General features: G+C 40.7%; 2 protein-coding genes and 2 long non-coding RNA genes across 4 annotated transcripts in view; 2 read left to right on the top strand and 2 right to left on the bottom strand.

Annotated features, from left to right (window-relative positions):
• Window positions 1–24,380, top strand: part of LOC121704901 — a 589,105-nt gene that overhangs the window by 504,921 nt on the left and 59,804 nt on the right. The window lies entirely within an intron of this gene.
• LOC121704686 (immunoglobulin alpha-2 heavy chain-like) overlaps window positions 1–24,380 on the top strand; it is a 249,438-nt gene that overhangs the window by 205,849 nt on the left and 19,209 nt on the right. The gene's annotated exons all lie outside the window — the stretch shown is intronic.
• On the bottom strand, window positions 10,428–19,007 carry LOC121704728. Its single transcript, XR_006030632.1, has 3 exons — window positions 18,997–19,007; window positions 11,304–11,306; window positions 10,428–10,514 (listed from the first exon to the last, which is right to left on the bottom strand). It is a non-coding gene; the product is annotated as an uncharacterized LOC121704728 (long non-coding RNA).
• Window positions 22,757–24,380, bottom strand: part of LOC121704726 — a 45,623-nt gene continuing 43,999 nt past the window's right edge. Inside the window, exon 3 of the long non-coding RNA XR_006030630.1 lies at window positions 22,757–22,866. This is a non-coding gene — a long non-coding RNA (uncharacterized LOC121704726). The remainder of the gene's footprint in view (window positions 22,867–24,380) is intronic.

Raw genomic sequence — 24,380 nt, forward strand, 5'->3', positions numbered from 1 at the left:
GTAATTTTGTGTCAATGATTCCCGGTACACTGAGACCGGGTGCACAAAACTTGGTTGGCATGTAGCCACACAAGGAAGACACGGAACCATAGATTTACATTTTGATCCGTCGCCCACCCGTGGCACCGGATCCCCCAAAAGGAGGGTTGGGCGGACACAGTTTTCTGTGAATATTTCGAGAAATGTAGGGCCTAGGATGACCACAATTTTGTATTGTATCTAGGTCTTGGTCTCAAGGGATCATCTCAACCCATCCTATAACCACTCATATGTGGTATAGCGCCACCTAGTAAAAAATGAAAAAGCAAAAATGAGGTGTTGTAATCACAGGCATCATTGGCTGACATGTTCAAAACTGCACAACATTTGAGGTGTAGGATCATTTTGACACCCTCTAAATGCAGGTGAAGTTTCATGGAATTCCATAAAAGGGGGGGCCATACAATAAATTAATTGATGTGTACATTTAGTGACTGTACACCAATCGGCCTGTAGGTGGTGGTGTTGAGTGAAGGGTTGCCAGTAGAGGATGATGTGGAAATGTACTTACAGCTTTTGTCTATTGCTTACACACTTTTTGCAGAATTTGTCTCATTATGTCAAAACTCTACATTACACAAAGCCATATAAGACATAGCACTTGGAAATAAAGAACTCACATCTATGCCAAAACGAAACACCTCAATCAAAACTCAACAATCCTTTCTAAAAATGTTATTATTGCAACAAAACCATACACACATGCACCGTGAATTACTCTTTCAAATCAACAGCAACACACTGATGTGTTTTATATAAAACACTGCAGTCTTTGAGTTTCTATTGTTATTGTCATTTTCTCAGACTCAGACACAGACTCTTCTGTGAAACTCAAAAGTAATTTCATTTTTTACAACAAAAGTTTTTACAAAAAACAAACATTCTTACAGAAATAAAGAAAAAAGGATCACACAAATGCAGTACTGTAAGTGAATGAACCCTAAAACAAAACAAAAAATTAGAACCAAAACAAAAGTAAAAAGAAAAAAAACAAATCACTGGAGAAATTGCTATTGAAAAAAAAAAAACATAGTCTTTTCGTATGTGTGTGTGTGTGTGTGTGTGTGTCAGGGGTGGGGTGGGTGGGGGGTTATGGATCCGGTTATGGTTATGGATCTGTTCAGGGGCGCTTTTCTAGAAAAGTTGATGATGCAGCGATACATATCATTGGTGGAAACAGTGGCAACGTGTAATACCCCACCCCCTAGAAATTCTCTGCCATGGCTTACAGTATGTCGACAATTTTCTAATTTAAACCAAGTGATTAATGCTCGCATTTTCATTGCCATCCGCAAAAACCTAAACCTATTGCAAGCATATAAAACAGTTTATTTAAGCTGACCAGTATGTGTCATTATTTGTGTTAAATATCTATGTTGGAAAAAATATATAGCCTAGAATAATTTCAGCGTATTGCAAGTTTTATTGTCTGTCTCGTGGCTTAATGGCACCGTGTTGGTGCTCTGCACGCTCGACTGGAGTTCGCATCCTCTCCCTCCTTTTCACTTATGAGTAAGAGTAGGCCTACGAGACACAACAATAGGTTTTGACCATAAATATTTATGTTATTGTTACTCTACATAGAGAGACCAATAGGTACATGACATCAGTCAAAAACAATTGAATCCATGAGTCACACTAGTTCACCTGCACATAGGAGAAAATGGATTTCAGGAGATTTCTTTTGAACAAATTGTCTAATGTAAGAAATTGTGTGTAGTGTTTTGCAATATATAAGTATAAGTATAAGTATATATACTCTTTTGATCCCGTGAGGGAAATTTGGTCTCTGCATTTAACCCAATCCGTGAATTAGTGAAACACACAGTGAGGTGAAGCACACACTAATCCCGGCGCAGTGAGCTGCCTGCTATAACGGCAGCGCTCGGGGAGCAGTGAGGGGTTAGGTGCCTTGCTCAAGGGCACTTCAGCCGCGGCCCACTGGTCGGGGCTTGAACCGGCAACCCTCCGGTCCAGAGTGCTAACCAGTGGGCCACGGCTGGTGTTGCAGAATTGCAGAATTGCAAACAATGTTTAAGAAAGAAAATGTGTTTAAGCTATGGTGTTTAAAGTAGGCCTATGCTACAAGTAGTTTAGGTATTGAGGCGTTGGTCTAAGCATTCAATTTTAGCATTTAGCATTTTCGATTTAAGCAATGGGCAAAAACTGTAACAAGGCAGTTACAGTGAAGAGCAAGTTCAGCATCTCTAAAGATCCCTCCAGCAGCACAGTAACTCTAACAGGGCAGAATCTACAGACTGAAGACTCAGCTGTTTATTACTGTACCAGGTTACCCCACTGCAGGGGCGCCTGCAGGAATTAATGCTATGGTACGCACACCCATCACCCCCCCCCCGCAAAAAAAAAATAAAAAATCACTCGTGAACAATATTTGTCCGTTTTAGGTCCGTGCATTGGTCAGTCAGCAAAAGCGTACCCTACATAGCATAACAACATCCACGTGCAATAATACAACTACAACGTCTACAATGACCTATTCATTTGGACAACTTGATACAGCCCTATACAGGCTAAAGTTACCTTTAGTTTTGTTCTAGCGTAACGTGACGTCTGGCTTTAGTGCAGTCTAACGTTCTGACAAGCACACCAATTGCCTACCTTGTTCTTGTCCATCTGGAATCCTCTCCTAGCTTTGCTGCCTCCATCCTTTCTGTTTTCGTTGTTTAAAACTTGTGATATCCATGATGAGTATTGAGTTTGTGAATTAGCTCAACATTGTGTGCTGATAACCATATATAGATAGCCGAGTAAAAGAAAACAACAAGTAGCCTATTGCGTGCCTGCGTGCGTATTCTCTCTCCCTCCTGCTCAAACAAAATGTGTGCACGTTAATTTTGATAACGTGTTCACTAACTTTACGTAATAGAAAATGATAAATAGCCTGATGGCATGCAGCTAATGGGATACTGTGCATAGTTGGGAAGGTATGCTAGGCCAATTTGGTGAGAATACACACACACAAGGGAAATTTTCTCTCGCTGTTGAGTAGCCTGATGGTACGCACAGTGCGTACGGACGTACACCTGCAGGCGCGCCTGCCCCACAGTGATACCAAACAGTAAAGGACCTGCATAAATAACAATGTTTTTGCTCATAGACAAATGCAAACGAATTATATCACTGAAACACTGGAATTATATATATATATATAAATATATATATAGTATGTATATATTGAAAGAGTCATTTAGTTTTTACCACCCTCTCGTTCTACCAAAACGGGAAAATGGAAAAGGAACACTTTTTTTCTGTACATCGTAAAGACTTTTAAAAGTTCCATGCGTAATAAATATTGGCAACTTTAAATATCTGTGTATCCATGCTTGTGGGCTCAGACACAAACACTCAGTCACACGTGTACATACTCACTCTCTCTCTCTCTTTCTCTCTCACACACACAAACAAACTGTCCACTTTCCCGTCAAGTGGAAGTGGGGAGCTGGAAGTGTGTGTGTGTGTGTGTACAACTCCTTCAAATCATTTTAGTAAAATGAATCCACATAATCGTATCGTATCAATGCGTTTTATCCAAATCACACATTTGAACACTATAACTCAAATGGGAAAACCCACTAGGCAACTCTCATGTACAACCCATTCCAAAAAAATTGCAAGGGTTGCAATGTGTTTCTGACTTGTTAAATATTGACATTGTAACATTGGATCATGACAGAGAGTCTTGCAATATTCAATTCAGAATATTCAGAATGAGAGTTTACGTAAAGGAACCGTATGTAAGATTGTGGCCAAAACTGGTACTGCAATCACTTTTAAATTACTGTAGAGCAGTGTATCCCCTCCCCCTCCCCCCGGACTGGCAGAGCTGGCAACCCAGATGCCAAAACACTACTGACTTCATGATTAGTAGATAGGTGGAGGGTGGCGCATCAGGCCAAAACACAACATGACAACATCAACATCAATTGAGGGCTGCAACTTCACTTTTTAAAAGGCAATATCCTGGCCGGACTACTGTTGTCAGTGATATAAGTATTTGAAATGAACATAATTTCTTAATGTCTTGTGACATATCAGGGCCATTTTATGATTAATTGAAATACATACATATGGTTCCTTTAATGTATTGCGCCACATTGTAATTGCATGAATGTTAATGAATGTGTAATTCAAAATATTAATGTTTGTGTTATGTCATATTTTGACATGTAGGGTACAGATTGACCACACATTTGGTTCAAAATGGTTTGTCACTGGGACAGTACCCTTAATAGAACATGTGAACCTTTTTCAAGGGTTCATATTTGTTCTAGTGCATAATTGTACATATTTGCCACCATAGGGTAAAAACTACAGTTGTGTACTCTTGAGGGTATTGCCCCAGTAACAAGCCTTTGTACCCGTCTAAAGGTGGATATGGTACTTTTCCTGGGAGTGACAGCATTCAAAATGCAAGATAATGGGTGAGATGATGAAGAAGGAGAGGTGGTTGCCATCTGACAGGTCTGATTGTAGGATGTCATCGACATACAACTTTTCTCTTCTGCCAGGACATTCAGCATGATCCCTTACCCAACCACCTCCTCTGTGTGACTGAGAGAGCTTCATGCAAAACCAAAGATTGCCTAAGATATAAAGACTCTCTCAGAGTAGCCAGATCAAAAGGGAAGTAACACATCAATATGAACATCATAACAGGAATCCTCCTAGTCCTACTACAAATGCTGACTGGTGAGTTGTCCTCAGGAGTATGTCATATTTTAATGTGTTGAAAATTCTATAGTTGGATGTATTTCCATATACTTGTCAGAGAATCACTTGAAAATATTATAATGAACTTTGTATTTTCCAGGGTTGCAGAGTCAGAGACTGACTGAGTCTGAACCAGCTTTAGTAAAACCTGGTCAATCTCACAAACTGACCTGCACTCCTTCTGGGTTGCACTTTGATAACTATGTACTGGATGGCTTGGATCAGACAGGCACCTGGGAAAGGCCTGGAGTTTGTTGCCATCATTGAACATAACAGTAACGGTAAATTTTACTCAACTGCTGTTCAGGGAAGGTTCACCATCTCCAGAGACAACAGTGTGGACCAGCTGTATCTGCAGATGAACAGCCTGAAGACCGAGGACATGGCTGTGTATTACTGTGCCAGAGAAACACAATGCCAAAAGAGGCTACCTAGCTTTACAAAAACACAAACTCTCTCATTCATATCTGTATTTTCCAAAGATGAATCAAAATGCACATGTTTATATGCACATACATGTTATCAATGTTAAACATTTGTTGAGTTAATGTGCCAAAACATTATACTGTACATCGCAACAAGACTAATGCCAGCATTACAGTATACAATGATCTTATATTTCACAATGACATTTAGGAAGGTCTCAAAACCCATTAATGTTTATGTAATCTCCTATCACGCAATCTTTATTAACTTATTTTTCTGAGAAGCAGAATGAGCAAAAATTTGTTAGAATTTCAGATGACGATGCTCCTCATTATTATGACCGCCGCACAGCATGTTACATGCATTATTGTAACAGATGGGCTATGTTATTGGTAAAGTGGTTGAATAGCACGCTACACATGCGCACATACAGTACATGCACACACACGACACGCACAAACACGCATACACACAAACACATAAACACACATACACACACACACATGCACTTACACATACAAACACACCTACATACACAAACACACACAAACACACACACAAAAAAACTAACTGACATGCAGGCACACACACTCAATAAACACACACAGAAGCACACATATACACAAAAACAACCACACACTCTGCACACACTCAATTACAAGCACAAAAAAGGAACAAACAGGAAATGAACACAATTTGACAAACGTGACTTATTTTTGTGGAAAAAATGTGCTGGACTGGGCGGCGGTCATATTTTGTACCGCTCTGCGGTACATCTAGTTTCACGACTATTTTTGTTGTCTGGAGTCCAAACTAATAATCAGGTTCACCTCAGTCATGAGCATATAGTGCCACACTACTACAAAGCCGCAGTGTAGTACTCAAAATGGTACCAGCAAGGTTTGATATGAAGCACTCAAGCGTGCAGTATATTTTTAGCTTCCTTGATTTCCCATCACCACCTACACCCAATCACGTCCCCACCCATTCAAACTCCCCAGGCCACCCAAAACCCCCTGTATATCCATCCCAACACTCCCCCACCTGCTCAAACTCCCCAGGATCCCCTGTATACCAATCACCATCCCCACCCCAGCACATGATTTTCCCTGCAAGAATGGAAGGACTGCTGCCAGTAGTAGCCCAAGACCTTCAACTGTATACCCATCAACATCCCACCTTGTTAGTAGACCAAGACCTTCAACTGTGCGGTTTTTTAGTACCCCAAGACCCTTAGCACCAAAGGTGCGCATGGCACCTCCACGGCCTCCCCCTTTCCATTCAGAAGGATCTCTTAAGCAGCAACAACCTCTTAGTTCATATTCTTAGCTGGCATATATATAGCAGCTGCAGGGGACAATTATTTGATGATGATGATGACTCTATTGTATGATATTCTCAGGGTCCCTGCAATATAAATGGTACTGACAGTAGTTTTGAGAACATGTCGGGACCCAGTAAGCCCATGACATTCTCTATTCCTGTATTGACAAGAAATAGAACACAAATGCATCGAGCTTATAGGGTAAACCAGTCCAATCTCCTACCCGTACCACATCAACCTCAGATTTCCCCCATGGACCATTTTTCCCCAACACTAGCAAAGGAGCAAAACTAGCACTCCTAAATATCAGATCTCTTTCAAACAAATCATTCTTAATTAATGATCTAATTTGCACACACAACCTTGATTTTTTACTTTTAACTGAGACATGGTTAGATCAAGCAAACAGTGCTGCTACTCTCATCGAATCAGCTCCCCCAAAATTCAGTTTTTTGAGTATAAGTATAAGTATATATACTTTTTTGGAAAGGAATTCATTGTACTAATCGATACTTTCTCCCTAACACAGCATATAGAGGGGCCAACACACTCTCTCGGCCATTCATCAACCTTGTTATCACAAAGGGTCTCGATGTCTCTACAGCTGTTAAAGACCTGGCCTTATCTGATCATTTCTGCGTGTTCTTTGATGTGTCTATGTCCCCACACACTCAAAACACAGCTATGATTGTAAAAAGGAGAATCATAAATGATCAGACAAGTGCTCTCTTTGAGCAAGCACTTTCACTAAAGTCAAGTCAACTGTCAGACTCTGTAGAAGACTTATTTGATCATTTTAATGCGAAAATGGCAAACATTATGGATGACATTGCTCCATTACAATTCAAGAAAGTTAAGGACAAAAAGAAAGCACCATGGAGGCAAAATCCAGCAGTTAAACTTCTAAAAAGAGAGTGTAGGAAGACTGAAAGAAAATGGCGTAAATACAAACTTCAGATCCACTATGAAATCCATAAAGAGATGCTCCTAGTGATGCACGATATATCGGCCGCCGATATAATATCGGCCGATATGGTCATTTTTTTACACATCGGTATCGGTCCGATGTCAAAATAGGGCCGATGTGAACAGACCGATAATTATTCCTGTGTATGTAGGCTTGTTGATGTGTATGTGGGCGTTAGATGTGAGTGTGGGGGCGGGGGTGTTTGTTTTTGCACAAGCGCATAAATGTACACGTCACGTGAAGCAGGTGCTGAAGGCGGCAAAAAAGACAAAAATAATTTCAGTCAAAGTCGTGTCTCTGTTTCAGTTGAGCAGAGATGTCGTTGGTTTGGTCATTTTTTAAAGACCAACGCTATGCTGTATGCAATGACTGTGAAGGCCGGGTGATGCGAGGGGGAGCTCGTGTCAAATCGTTCAACACAGCCAATGTGATCACCCACTTAAAAAACAAGCATCCCGAAGCCTACAAAGAATATGAAAAACTAGCTAATGCTAAGCAGCGGAAGAAAGCTACTGCTACTGCGGCAGCTGCACCAGTCGGTAGCCTCATAGAGCAAGCGCTGGATAAGACGAAGAAATTCCACAAGGACCACCGAAAGCAAAAGGCGTTGACTGTAGCAATAACTAAGATGATCGCTGTTGATGACCAACCGTTCTCAGTGGTGGAAGACGAAGGGTTCAGCGAGGTGCTTGAGGTCGCTGAGCCCAGCTATAACAAGCCAAGCCGTCGTTACTTTGCGGATGTTGCCCTGCCTGCCTTACATGATAACGTAGCCACCCACGTCCACAAGTTACTCGACAGCAATGTCAATGACATCAGTTTCACAACGGATATATGGAGTTCCGACCTCAACCAAACAAGCATGTTGAGCCTCACGGCTCAGTGGATTGACGCAACACTTCGAGATGAAGAGAGCCGTGTTACATGCCCAAGAATTCCCTGGCTCGCATACAGGTAAGCCTGGCTATTTTTTGGACAGATGCAAATTAAATAATAGTCAAGGCAAAAGGGAAAGTTGTGCATGATTGCTGGCTTGCATGTTCCTATAACACCTAGCACTACATATCTAATCTCGCGGTAGGCTAAATATAACTGTATCAGTAGTTATGGTCCTAATAGGGATTGCTAACAGTCGTCTTGCCAAACCAACTGAACAACAGAGAAAAATCCGCGCTGTATGTTTTTTAAAAAAAAATTTATTTACATAAGCCTACTAAGCAGACCACGAGATAGCTATGATGTTTGGGCTGTGCTAGTGAATGCAGGATTGTTTTGGGGTTTCTGTCTAGGCTAGCATCGCGTAGCATAACGATAATACAGAACGGCAGAAGTTGGTTGGGGGAAAAGGCATTATATCATGTGCCAGCTAGCTAACGTGTCTTTCATTAAATGTTTTTTTATCATTATTATTTTGTTCTAGGTACCGCCATAGCCAGTGCATTTGACTGCATGTTTACACAATGGAGAATCCGGAAAGAAAATGTGCACGTCGTGCTTCGAGACAACGCACGAAATATGGTGAAGGCGACGGAGGAGTGTGGTGTTAAAAGCCTGGGCTGTATGGCTCATCTGGGGCAGTTAGCTGTACACGATGCAGTACTAAGCCAGCGAAGCGTTGTTGACTCTTTGGCTATAGCCAGAAAAATAGTCGGACATTTTAAAAGCTCCCCTCTTGGTACCTCTCGGCTGAGAGACATCCAGAGAGAGATGGGAATGAAGATCAAAATGCTACAACAGGACGTCCCAACGCGCTGGAATAGTACATTCATGATGATGACAACTCTCCTGGAACAGAAGCGCGCACTGGTTATGTACGAGGCTTATCACGGACTGCCTGTATCTCTCAACGCAAATCAGTGGAGTCTCATTGAGAAAATGACAACACTCCTGGCACCTTTTGAAGAGTTGACGAGAGAGATCAGCTCGCATACAGCTACAGCTGCTGACGTGATCCCGTCTGTTGTGGCACTCACGCGTTTTCTGAACAAGACAGCTGAAACCGACAGTGGGGTCAAAACAACCAAGTCTGCACTGCTTGAAGCTGTGAACAAGAGATTCGAAACCAGTTTCTCTGAGCAATTATACTACTTGGCAACAATCCTGGACCCCAGATATAAAGATCGCTACTTTGACGCAGACCTCAAGCTAGTGGCAAAAAACAAGCTAGAGAAAGAAGTGGACAAGATGACCGCGTCAGCGACGACCAGCGCCAGAGCCACAGTTGGGCCTACACCAGTCGCAGAAGAAGCTGAGCCAGAAGAAGGTGAACCACTAGAAAAGAGGATGCGCATGCCAAGTGAAGGGCATTCGTTCCTGGACATGTTCGATGAAATTCTGGAGGAAAAGGAGCAGGATGAACAGGCAACAGGTCCAACGAGTGTGCAGGTAGGCTAGGTTTACTATACTATTTGAAGATGATCTTTTAATAGTCTTTTATTCAAATAAAGTATTTCACATTTCTTTGTGTCTAAGTAATTTCTAATCTAAGAAATGCTCCTGTTTGTTAAGCACAACATTCATCTGCTTCCAAAGCCCAGGAAGGTCAAGGGTTAGGCCTAGCCCTAACGTACTTGGCAGTTACAGTACTTAGTTACTATACTTACAATTCAAAAGACTGCAAAAGCCAGTGTTTGTTCAGTCCAGTTGGTTCTGGCTCCGTTTTCTTTTGCTAAGTGGCTGTGGCCATTTTTAGGCCTACTAGTACTGTACCTTAAAGTTTTTCCAATGTTAAAAGAATACTGCATCAGTCATTTTATTTTGCTAAGTGGCTTTGGCCATTTTTAGGCCTTCTACTGTACCTTAAATATTTTTCAATGTTAACAGAATACAGTGTCAGTCATTTCTGAAAATAAAATGCAAAAGTAAAAGGAAAAAAATGATTTATTGATGATTAATTATATTGATTATCATAAAAATGTGTTTTATATATAAATCGACATCGGTAAATATCGGTATCGGCCATAACAGCAAAATTAATATCGGTTATCGGTATCGGCCACAATTTTCACATCGGTGCATCACTAGATGCTCCGCACATATAACTCTGAAATATGCAAAGCAAGACAGTCCTTTTTTTCTAACATTATCAATAGAAGTTCAAATAACACTCGGATTCTATTTTCAACTGTTGATAAGTTAACTAATCCCCCCTCACAATTAGCGCCTGAACTTCTCTCAACTAATAAATGCAATGAGTTTTCATCTTTTTTTAAAGGTAAAATTGACAAAATCAGACTCAACATATCTGCTCAATTACAAATTCAACAACCTGAACTTCCAGCAACAAACAGAGGGAAACTAAACTTGATGTCAGAGTTCAGCTTGATAGACTACGAAACGCTTGAAAAAACGGTACAGAATCTCAGCTCTTCCACATGTGTCTTAAACACTCTGCCTACCAATTTCTCCAAAACTGTTTTTCACCTCATAGCGGCGGATGTCCTTCAAATTGTAAATGTATCAATGCTGTCTGGCACTTTTCCTAAGTCACTGAAAACAGCTGTTGTAAAGCCACTTCTCAAGAAGAATAACCTGGATGCTTGCGTGCTAAACAATTACAGGCCCATATCCAATCTATCTTTTATTGGCAAAATTATTGAAAAAGTAGTCTTTAATCAATTAACCACCTTTCTAACATCAAATGGGTATTTTAATTACTTTCAGTCTGGTTTTCGGGCAAATCACAGCACTGAAACAGCTCTCATTAAAGTTTCCAATGACATACGCCTCAACACAGATTCAGGTAAAACATCAGTCCTAGTGCTACTGGACCTTAGTGCAGCATTTGACACTGTTGATCACAATATTTTACTACACAGACTAGAACACTGGGTTGGATTTACAGGCATACTGTAGTTATCAGCTGGCTAAAATCATATCTACAAGAAGGAGCTTCTTTGTTGCCATCGGAAACTGTACCTCAACACCAACGTCCTTGACCTGTGGTGTTCCCCAGGGGTCGATCTTGGGGCCACTATTATTCAACCTCTATATGCTCCCACTTGGACAAATCATCCAAAATAATTTGATTTCATATCATAGCTACAGTATGCAGATGACACACAAATTTACTTAGCTCACCAAACGACTATGGTCCTCTTGAATCTATGTGTCAGTGTATAGAACAAATCAACACCTGGATGTCTCAAAATTTTCTTCAGCTGAACAAAGAAAAAACTGAAGTAATTATATTTGGTAAAAAGGAAGACTTAGGGTTGCCACTCTCCTTGACACAAAAGGGTTGAAGGCAAAGGATACAGTTAAACATCTTGGTGTATTAATTGACAGTGATCTAAATTTCAACAGTCACATGAAAGCAATAACTAAATCAGCTTTTTACCACCTCAAAAATATTGCCAAACTCAGAGGGCTGATGTCAAAATATGACTTAGAAAAACTAATTCATGCATTTATCTCCAGCTGGGTTGATTACTGCAATGGACTGTTCACAGGCCTTCCTAAAAAGACTATTAAACAGCTTCAGGTGATACAAAATGCAGCAGCTAGGATTATAACAAAAACTAAAAGAACTGACCACATTACTCCAATGCGCTGGCTTCCAGTACAGTAAGTCACAGAATGGACTTTAAAGCACTATTGCTTGTTTATAAATCAGTAAATGGAGCAGGACCTACACACCTTCTCGTCCTCTCAGGTCCCAGGTGAAAAACCTGCTAGTAAAACCTACTGTTATAACTAAACATGGTGAAGCAGCTTTTAGCTGCTATGCGGCTCAGCTGTGGAACCAAGTTTCGGATGACATCAAAAAGGCCCCAACTGTAGCCAGTTTTAAATCTAGACTTAAGACCAAACTGTTCTCAGATGCTTTCTGCTAACTGTGCCGAGTTACAAATTCTGAATCTGCCTAATTATTCTACCTTGTCTTTTATTACTTTTTTTACTACTTTTGCCGTTGTTTGTGCTTACTAATTATTCTTTATTTTAAAATTATTTCACCTTGTGTTTTATGTTTTCTTTTGATTATGATCTTTACCTTTTAACTATTCTTTGACTATATTGCCTTTCTATGCTTTTATTTGTTATTATTGTTTGGTTTTGTTTATGTAAAGCACATTGAATGACCTCTGTGTATGAAATGCGCTATATAAATAAACTTGACTTGACTTGTCTCTGTTAGGTCTAATATATAAACCAGCAGCTTCCAGGAAGTGGAAAGGGGGAAATCCCCACAAACAAAACAAGAGTGTCAACAAACCAAATAAATCCAAGAACGGGAAAAGGGAGGAAGTAAGTGTCCAATGGCACAAGCGAAAAAGGTGATGTTAAGCAGAACTCATACTTCAAGTACCTCAAGTCCTGTAGGTATCACTGTAATGTCTGCATATTCAGAATACAGGAGAATGTTCATACATATTTTGTTATTTTTTCTTTACACATGCAGTGCCAACATATTAAATCGGCAACAGAGAGGAGAATGATTGACAATGTTCCTGTAATACCCCATTATATCAATAGGAGAGAGTGCAATAGTGTGGCATAATTACAGATTTTCACAGTTGCTAAAATACTAAACCACATTCTCTGAACGCATTTCTTGAAACGTTCACTCTTAAAACCATAAACAGTTGTCACATATAAAACACAATTTGCAGATAGACTATTTTTACAAAACTCTAAACACATTATCATGCAATAAAACACATTGTGCATTGTAATGCACTTGTGATACATAATGGTAACTGTAATGTTATGGGTTCTTAAATAAAATGACTTTGGTGATTTCTCAGTTGGTGTCTTTATTTACATCCTTGCATGGTTATCTCGTTACACTTGCCGTTCCAAGGTAAAGCTTACAGTAATCTAATCTAGTAACCAAACATCGCCAACTAGTGGTCATAACATAAATATCATTACATCCTCCTTTCTCTGAGGCTAATCAAAAACAAATAATAATAGGCCCAAGGCCATATCAAGACTAGACTTGGAAGCCACACCTAAACCCATTAAACACAGTAAGGGCTACTACACCTTAAAGGTAAACAATTAATCCCTTCTTTCAGATAACAGGTTTTAGAAAGTAACCTTAATTGACTGTACTGTGTAAATTAACTGTACTATTTCTCTTTCAGGTAACAGTGGTAATGAACGGTAGGTAATAAGATAAGTAACAGATATGCAACAGTAGCAATAAACAGGATATCCTCTTATTTCAGGAAACCAAGGTAAGTAACGGTAGGTTGTTTGTTTTCTTTTTACAATGTTACAATAACCTTTACTCTAAGACCATTTTCAGGTTAAGCAACACTCAGATATGAAAACCACAAATACTCTCACAAGTCCATCATCACTCTTGATCTTCTAGCTCTGCTAGACTTACGGTAGACAGGTGTCCCTGTCTCTGATGTTGGTGTCTGATGCTCTGTGGGCTGCACAACCTGGTGTGCGTCAGGAGGGTTTGTCACTTCTGCGTGTGACTGCTTTTGAAATGTCTCTTGAGTCCTGAGCAGGCATTTGCGTTTCCTCCGGAATCCTGTCCATCCTCTGTTCTGACTGTGTACGACCTCGGACCCACCTCTTTGAGCACCACTGCTTTTCTGTTCGACATGTGGGGCTCTTCGATTCTAACCACGTTGTGTTCTGAGAGAGGTTTGAGACTCCTGGCCGTCTTGTCGTGGTGCTTCTTCTGTGCCCACTTCAGCTGCATGTGCTTTTGTGTGAGTACTCTGTTTTTCTTCTTTCTTGGCATGTGTGGTAGTGTGTTGCGGAGTTTTCGGTGCATGAGGAGCTCCGAGGATGATGCTCCACATCCCAGAGGAGAAGACCGATAGGTCAACAGTGCAAGGTAAGGGTCTGATTTTGTCTCTGCAGCCTTTTTTAGAAGTCTTTGTACGATTTCCTTATCTTTACGATATTCCTTATTCCTCTGCCTTACCATTCGCCTTTGGATAGAGAGGGCTTGATGTAGTGTGTTGGAACCCCTACTCCTCTGCAAACATTTTAAACTCTTGGCTGCTGTACTGCGGACCATTGTCACTTTGGACTACCTGGGGAATGCCATGTCTGGCAAATATGCTTTTCATGCGAGTTATAACAGCACTGGCAGATGTGCTGTTCAGTTGTGCTATTTCAGGATAGTTTGAGTGATAATCAATCACTAAGAGGAAGTCTTGTCCATTTACATGAAAGAGATCTGTTCCAACTTTTTGCCATGGCTCAGTCGGCATTTCTGGGATCAGCATTGGCTCTTTGGCTTGCTTGTATCTGTGTCTTTGGCATGTATCACACTTACTAATCAGGGTCTCGATGTCTCTGTTTATACCTGGCCAGTAGACAGCTTCCCGTGCTCTTGCTCTGCATTTTTCTATGTCAAGGTGCCCCTCATGGATTCTGTTGAGGATATCTTTCCGCATAGATGATGGGATGATGATCCGATTTTGTCTCAGCAGTAGGCCGTTTGCCACACTCAGTTCTGCCCTGATGGAATAGTATTGTGGGAGTGTGTCTTTTGTCGACCCTTTTTTTAGTTTTTCTGCCACTGCCTGCACTGGTTCTCTGGTAAGTGTCTCTTTGAGCGTTTCCCATTCTTTGTTGTGTCTGTCAGTCCACTCAAACCCTCTGTCTGATTGCCACTGTTTTTGCGGATAGATTTGGAATAAACTTCCCTAAAAAGTTCACCATTCCCATAGCTCGCAGTACCCCCTTCTTGTCCATAAGAAGTGGTCCGGCTCTACTCCTTCTCCGGACAGCTCCTAAGAAAGTGATCTCTGTGACCCCGAACTGACATTTGCTTTCGTTCAGTTTCAGACCACTCAACTGAATCCTTTTCAGGAGATTCAGCAGCCTTTCATTATGTACTGCTAGTGATGAGCCCCATATTATTACATCATCAGACATCCCAACCTGCAAAAAGCCGTTTCAGGGAGGTGCTTTTCAGTTTGAAAGTTGAGCAACACAATGAACTTAAGTCATTCCTTTCGAAGAAGGATGTATTTGCCGTTTTGCCGACCGGATACGGATATGGTCGTAGCGCTAGCCTATTGCATGCCTAGGCAGTTTGAAAGACAATTCTCTGCCCGCCCCTTGGATTAAGCGAGGTGAATTGCTCGATTCCAGACTATACATTTCAATGATATAGGATGGCCCGCCAGGCTAGGCATCAGGGAGCCGTTATCAATATGCGGGAGACTCCCGGAACTTCCGGGAGACTTGGGATGTCTGCATCATCGAGGTACACACGGGTGCCCTCTAGCCCAGTGATTCTTAAACTAGGGGTCGCGACCCCAAATGGGATCGCCATATTGGCCTTTTCTGCCTTTTTCTTATTTACACACAGTTAAGAGAAGAGAGAGAAATGTTTTCGTCTTTCAACGAGATCTGGTTCAGCCTATGGGCTACTGGTCCGCTGATAGAAACAATGTGCTCCCACTATCTGCTCCCACTACGCAAACTCAACTTGTTCCCGCTATTTTAAGTAAAACAAAACAAAAGACATAGGTAGCCTACTAGCCAAAATGGACAGGTGGCTGCTTAAAAAATTGAACAAATCTCGGAAGTGCCATCTACCAATGCGTCTACTCCTCCATGATCCTCAGATGGGACAAGTCTACAGGCCGGTGAGAATAAAAAACAACAAACGGCGTGTCAGCTTTATCAGAAAGAATTTCTGAAATATGCATTCACTTGCCAAGTTAAAGATAACCTCGACCACCCACAATGTGTGATTTGCGATGATGTTCTGGCGAATGAGAGCTTAAAACCTGTCAAAATGAAACGACATCTCAAAATACAGATGGAAAATCTCCGTGTCACCGTATGCAGCATTCCTCCTAGAATTAACTTGCTATGTTCACGAAAGCATGCCCACCCTTCCCATTGAAATTGTTAAAGATAGTAAACCAGAAAAGGGAAATAAAAAAATACTGTTATTGTTATCGCCATAAATATAATTAATGTAACGTTGTAGGCCTAATGCTGTATGTGTGTGTGCGTGCTTATGTGCGCGTGCGCTACGCACATAGCGCTCTGATCTGATATGGCGGCAGCCTACACTTGTTTAATCGTGATTGTTTGGTTTTCTCGGTTCTTGTTCATATGGAGTAAATAAAACAAATGCCTTTGCTTTCTAGTTTTTGCTTGATTTAGTTGTTAACGTTTGAGGGGGATATTTGAGTAAGGACTTAGAATGGGTTTGGGGAAAGTGGGGTCGCCAGACCTCGCCATACTTTTTTGTGGGGTCGCCAGACAAAAAGTTTAAGAACCACTGCTCTAGCCCCTCTATGATTGCTTCCATCGCCCTATGAAAAATTTTGGGGGCCGATTTTATTCCAAATGGTAATCTACTGTAAGAAAGCTGTATCTGCCAAAAGGTGTGTTGAATGTGCAGTACTTGCTACTCTCAGAGTCCAGTTTCAGTTGCCAGAAACCATGAGATGCATCTAGTTTGCTAAAATATCTCGACCCTGCCATTTCACTTGTGATCTCTTCCCTTTTTGGTATCTGGTAATGCTCTCGGTAATATTGTCATTGAGATCTTTGGGGTCTAGGCACACTCTTAACTCACCATTGGGTTTTTTTTACGCATGTAAAGCACCCAGTCTGTCGGCTCCTCGATGGGCCGAATTACTCCCAGATCCATCATTCTGTCCAGCTCTTTTTTTAGACTGCCTCTGAGCGGTGCTGCTACTCTCCGCGGCGCATGTATAACTGGCTTGGCATCACTTTTAAGTTGGATCTTGTATGTGAAAGGCAGCGTTCCATGGCCCTTGAACATTTCTGGAAACCTGTGCACTATCACATTTACAGTCATTTTCTGTGTTAGTGTCTGACTGACACCTTTTCACTGTTGAGCTGGTAGACTCTCTTGACCAGTTCCAGCTCCTCACACGCTCTTTCTCCGAGCAACGATTCATGGTCATCAGGAACCACTACGAACATGAGGTTTTGTGTCTTGCCTTTCACATGCATTTTGAGCCGGCACACCCCCTTGGTTTCAATTTGCTGTCCATTATATGTTTTCAGTGGGACAGTGTGTTTATGTATGTTTGGCTTCTCTTTAAGTGCTTTAATGTCCTTTACACTGATCAGGTTGGCTTTTGCCCCTGTGTCTAGTCTGAACAACACCACTGCCCCATTAACTAACAGAGGTGCCACCCATTTATCTGTCTGCACTGCATTGACTGGCCGCACAGTCTCATCTGCATTGACTGGCTGACCCGTCTCCTCTATTTCACTGCTCCCCTCAGTAACTCTGTGAGTGTGCACAAACTCGAATTACTGTCCTCATCTGTTTCATTCACTACATGAACTTTGCGTTCCTTCTCCCTTGAAAGACACATTCTAGCATAGTGATTTTGTCCATGACACCTGGAGCAGGTTTTTCCGAATGCTGGGCACTGTCTGGCCTTGTGCTGGCCTCCACAACGTTTGCAGGTAAATTCCTTGTCTCTGAATTCTTTGTCTCTGCTCTTCTCTGCTCTTGCTCCTTGTGTCTCTGCTGTCCTTCCCGCGCCACTTTCCTTTCAGCGTGCTGCCTAACGAGCTCCCTCGCCTGGCATATTTTCACTGCCTTCTCTAGATTCAGGTCCGCCTCACCCAACAGCTTTTCCCTGACTCTCCTGTCACAGACCCCGAACACAATTTGATCACGAATCAATGAGTCAGTCAATGTATTGAAATTACAGGTGCTAGCTTTTAGCTTGAGGTCCGTGAGGAAGCTGTCGAACCCCTCTCCTTCACGTTGCATTCGTGATCTAAAAACATACTTCTCGTAGGCCTCGTTCTTTTTAGCAAGAAAATGTTCATCAAACTTTTTGGAGAACTGAATCTAGCTTGTTCTTGTCTTCTGCAGGGTCAAAAGTGAACGTGTTATACACCTCTATTGCTTCGGTCCCTGCAACAGTTAGTAACAGTGCTACTTTCCTCTTCTTAGCCGTCTTCGACACACCGATAGCTGCAAGGTACAGCTCAAACTGCTGTTTAAACGTCCTCCATTTGACGTCGAGGTTGCCGGTAAATTTAGAGTCCCTGGTGGCTTTATTGCTTCCATTCCTGGTACCATGTAATGTTATGGGTTCTTAAATAAAATGACTTTGGTGATGTCTCAGTTGGTGTCTTTATTTACATCCTTGCATGGTTATCTCGTTACACTTGTTCTGCCGTTCCAAGGTAAAGCTTAATCTAATCTAGTAACCAAACATCGCCAACTAGTGGTCATAACATAAATATCATTACAGTGATACAAGTGGCAAAAGGTAAACACAAAGAAAGCACAAATTCAAAATTGATCACACTTGTTTCAAATGATGTGACACAACCAATATAGTTCAGAGTGCAAACAGGTAGCTCTAGCTGAACAGTGCAGATTCATATCAACAATGGACAGAAACTATCAGTGAGGCATTAGAGTGCATTGTAGGCTGTACACTGTAATCACTTCTCATTTACAGTAGCCTAGGCCTACTGAAATGTCTGTCTTTTCCAGTATAGTTTTCCAAAATTGCTAAAACACAGTTTTTGAAACTCTCTTTTTCTCAAAACTGTAAACACAAACCCCATTCTCAATACTTTATTTTTATAGGATTTAAATTTTACTGTAAAGTAAATGTTGAATCCAAGTTGAAAATATGAAATGTGAATTTTTTTGTTTTGTTTTTTAGATGCAAAATGCATTTACTGTATTGTAAACAATGAACATTTCTATGCTCTACCCTGAACACTATGTTTTCCATTTCTTGAAGTAGTGTGTAGGATATACTGACTGCAGTACTGTTTTCATTTTGACTGCTTTGTGAATTATCTGAAGACAGAGCACAACTGTTTTGTGGCGATTTTTCAGTTTGTCAGAGGTTGTTAGAGGTTTTGTGAATGTATAGTTTGACATTTGGGGTTTGTGTTTACAGTTTTGAGAAAAGGTTGGAAGGTTTCAAAATTGTGAAAAACTGTTTCCAGGAAAGTATGAAGAGAGGGGAGGGGCACTCTCTCACATATTCTTCATTGGTGTTATGTGGGCAGTCTATGCAAACCCAACTAACTTTACCATCTTATAAACTCTAGCCATCAAATTAAATTGTACGTCACATCTATTTTTGAGGGGTTCATTGTTACAATGCTGAGGATCCTTTGGTGCGCTGTTGTATTTTTGGTCTACCCAGATGGTATGTGTTATAGATATTGAAGGTATGGCTGCAAGTTATAAGGCCGCTGTGCTTATTATTTTATTAGCTTCTAATTTTAATACATTTTACTTACAGGTGGAAAAGGCCAGACACTGTCTGAATCTGAGTCAGTGGCTCTTAAACCTGGAGACTCTCACAAACTGACCTGCACATACTCTGGGTTTAGCAATGCTCATGTAGTTTGGATCAGGCAACCTCCTGGAAAAGGGCTGGAGTGGTTGACTTATATTAACTATGGTGGTGGCAGCATATATTACTCACAAGCTGTGCAGGGAAGATTTACAACGACCAGAGACAATAGCAAGAGTCGAGTGTTTTTACACATGAGCAGTCTGAGACCTGTAGACACAGCTGTGTACTACTGTGCTAGACGGTCACAGTGACAGAGGAAACTACAATGTTGAACAAAAACATGATGTGGTCATGCACAACAAATGCTACTCTATCAAACACTTAAATAAGTGAACAGCTGCATTATCCACTGACTCAGCTCTGTGCTATTTCCATCTAAACCTCACCTGAGGACTAAAACATTGAGGGCACAAATGCACTTCACAGAAATATATAGATTATAGTAAATATGTTGTGTTTCCCCTTTGTTTAGTTTATTGTGAGCTACCATGAGTTTTTTTTTATCCCAGTGAATATGTTAAACACAAAACAATGCTGTTCTTCATAACCAAAGTAATTTTACAGGTGTAGGCTACAGGTTGAGCAGCTGTGCAGGAAATAGAACCCAATAGCCAAAGCAGGTTTTGATCTGAAAAGTCTTCATAAAGGTGGGCTAAGAAAACAAACATCTTCTCAGTCTTGTGATGTTTTATACATGCAAAAGCCGCAGGAAACCCCAAGAAAAACAAACTTCATGTCAAAAGGAACAAATAGAAGAGGACAAAACAAAACAACATTTAGATTGAATAGGGGCGATTGAAAGGCAATTACAGGTGAGATGAATAGTCTAGGCTAGAGAAATGGGGTGAGTGTTGAGGAGTGCCAGGGCATGTTGGCGCCCCCTGGTGCTGAAGGTGAGTGGTGACAGTACACCCGTGATGGCCAGAAGGCCCAGGACAATAAGGATGACATTGATGAAATGCCCTGAATTGAATTGCTGGTGAAGTGTATTTTCCTCAAAGTGTGTTGTGGACTGTGGCACAGTACAAAGGGCTCAGGTTAGGTCCGTCATAAAAAGGTCTACTACTGTATATGGCTAGTATGATCACACACACATCTTAAAAAGTGGTTCCCCAGAAAAAAGTTTGGGAAATACTACAAAGTGAAGACACATTAAGGTCCTTTGATAGAGCTCTGTGTGTCCCATGTTTGCAGTCTTGAGAACAGGCAAAAAGAGGGATGCCAGGATGTGTAAACAGAAAAGCTTAAAGAAGTCATATTTAAATTTTCTGTCTAGTACCATCACATAAACATTCTTTGTCATTCAAGATGAACTTTCTGTCCTCCGTGTATTCCACTTCCATGCTGTGAGATGTTTTGATGGGGTTTTTACACAAAATAAAATTCTCTATTCCATTTGTCTCAGACGGACAGAAGAGGGTTCCATTCTGTCTAGTTTCTTACAAGTGGCAGTCTTATGCAGTTTAAGTGGAATAGGTAGAACAAAAAGGACATGTGACCAAAACGGATCCATAAGGGTATTGCCCATCCATAAGCCCACGTGAGGGTGGGCTATGCAAAGCTCCATCACACCGTAACCATTTATAATAACATGCTCAGCTCTTTCCTTTCAACCCTGAGTGTGACGTGACTGAGAGAATTACGAAAGAGTGTCTATGTCATGGGCCTTACATTATGGTGTTTTGTTTCTGCCCTGATGGCCATTGAAAGTATGTTGTGTTTGTAATCTATTGTGTTATGTTTATCTTACTGTGTGATTATGGCATTGCCACTTTTCATGTTTTTTTTTCAATTCACAGGATGTAGAAGTCAGACACTGACTGAATCTGAGCCAGTGGTCATCAGTCCTGGAAGGTCTCACAAACTGACCTGCACAGTCTCTGGGTTCACATTCAGTAACTACTACATGGCTTGGGTCAGACAGGCTCCTGGGAAAGGGCTGGAATGGGTGGCAACTGATACTACTGGTACTCCATATTATTCAAGTTCTGTTCAAGGAAGATTCACCGTTTCCAGAGACGACGGCAGGAAGCATCTCTATCTGCAGATGAACAATCTGAAACCTGAAGACACAGCTGTGTATTACTGTGCCCGAGAGTCACAGTGACAAAAGAAGTAGTTTTACTGTACAAAAACAGACACCTGTTATAACAAGCGGAGATGTTACCAAGATTTTACCAGAATATTTCCTACATGCAAATACTGTCAGCATGAGACAAACCATTATATTTCTTTACATAATGATTATTTAATTCAGAGTACAATTATTTATTCATGATAAATATTACAAATTACAGAGGTATAATCACCAATGTCCTAAAACATGAAAAGCATCCTCAGATGCACTTTCAGACTAAAGTGTCCTCAAGAGGGCGGTCTATGCAAAGTTACAGTGTCATGCCCATAATATCTAACCACACATGTTCTAAATCTCATTATGAACCAGGTGTTGAGAGACTCACCAGGTGTTGAGAGACTCACCAGCACTCTCCAGCAATTACACACCACGATGGCAGAAATTACTCGTTTCCATCTTCTTCTTGTGTTGGTGTGCATGCAGGGTAATAACTGTTTTATTTGCAGGCATTTTCAGTATATGTTGCAAGGTATTTGTTCAGCTACATTGTCTCTTCTGCCTATTTTGTTTCTACAGTAGGCCTACTACAGGTGTTAGCATCAGTGTTAGTATAGTAGTAGTTGTATTGTTGATTGTGTTGTTTTATGTACAATCTATTATTTTTTTTCTTAAATATTCTGTGTGAAGTAATAATTTGAATGTTTGTTGCCATCTCTCAGGAATTGCATGTGAAGAGAGACTGGATCAGTCTCCTGCTCAGGTGAAGAGACCAGGAGAGATGGTTAAGATCGACTGCAAAATATCTGGATTCACAATGACAAGCTACCTCATCCACTGGATCAGACAGAAAGCAGGAGGATCCCTGGAGTGGATTGGACTAATGGATGCTGGAAACAACGATGCTACTTATGCAGAGTCTCTGAAAGGCCAGTTCACCCTGACTGAGGACGTCTCCACCAGGACATAGTACTTAGAGGCCAAGAGTCTGAGAGCAGAGGACACTGCTGTTTACTACTGCGCTCGACAGGCACAGTGACTTGCTGTGGCAAAGCAGCTGTACTAAAACAATGTACATGTGGAGTCATTTAGAAAATATCCAGCAAAATCAACATGTTTGTTATATCTACGTACACTTGTTTATTTGAGTTATCTTAAGTTACCGTGGCTGGTGGTGAGAGGCCGTCGGCAAACACGTCTGGCTGAACTTCCGGGTGCTGAATCTTGGCAAAGGGCTTCTTGCGGCAATGGTGTCACGTTAATAGTCCTCCGGAAGTAACCATTGGAAATGGACATCATGGGGGAAAGAGGAAGCTTAATTTGGTTTTATAATTAAGTTTATCCGTTAACTATATTGTTTATGATTATTTTCATTGAAAAATTAATATTTAATTATCTTTATGCTTATGTTGAACTGGCCATAGATTTCATGTTTGAAATCTATGAAGCATGAAATAAAACATGAAATAAATGCATGATCTAACACCATCTAAATTTACACTAATCTACCATGTTTTTATATGAATCAATCTTATGTAAATCAATCACATGTAGACAATTTGTCCACAAAGTGTCCTTTCATTTCACTGTAACTTATGGGAGGATGTTTTTGTAATGGAGTGTGTTGATGTGTTGGGCTGGAATAGGGCCACAGTGATTCATCCCATTACAAAAACTACATTCTGACTCATTTTGACTTTGCAGACCAGCACACCTTTGCCAACTCTTATTAAACTTTATAATTTTAACTTTTCAAATCACAAAGGATGGAGAGGAGCCTGCACACCTTGATAAGATATACTGCAGGTGCAGCTATTTAACAAGAACAACTTAAGAGTATGAGAAAAGAAAAGTGCAACACTGCTTGCTCATGGTGCAACCAATTTATTACAGGTTTTTTTTTACTACTGCTTACACATTCAAGCTCTGTGTCTTATTTTCAAAACGTTACATACAAATTCAACTGTTCACACAAAATGTGAAATGCTTCATATATCTTCATATCTCTGAAAAATTGCCTTTTAATTTATTCTAGCTTTCGGTAGGAATTAGTTCCCAAAATGAGTCAGTGCTAAGTTAAAACCACCAATAGAGGCTCACATTAACATCTCACATGAACATTTCAATCCTAAAGTCCTCATAATACATCTGTCAACACGGTCCATGTACCATTCCAATACCTCTAATTTCTTGGATTTCTAACTCTAAAACAAAAATCAGAAAAAATAACATTTTGAAAATGTTTGAATTTATCGTCCACTCATGGAAAAAGAATATTGAAGCATTTTGCGGGATGATTTTTTTTTTAATACAACTATGGCTTGAGTGTCAATTAGCCAGCCTACATTATGAACAACAATATGAATGTATAGCCCTAATAGCAATGTGTATATCAGTGGCTTATGGTAAGTCTCTGACCTTAGTAAATGTCTGGACAACCCAAAGCATGGCATTTTTGACGAGTTTTAAACAAGTAAAAAACTATAAAGCAACTTTAATGGGGCACATATAATTGTGGTAAATAATACATAATGTTACTATTATCCTATTTGA

The sequence above is a fragment of the Alosa sapidissima genome, chromosome 3 (genome assembly GCF_018492685.1).
Source record: "Alosa sapidissima isolate fAloSap1 chromosome 3, fAloSap1.pri, whole genome shotgun sequence".
NCBI classification, from domain to species: domain Eukaryota; kingdom Metazoa; phylum Chordata; class Actinopteri; order Clupeiformes; family Clupeidae; genus Alosa; species Alosa sapidissima.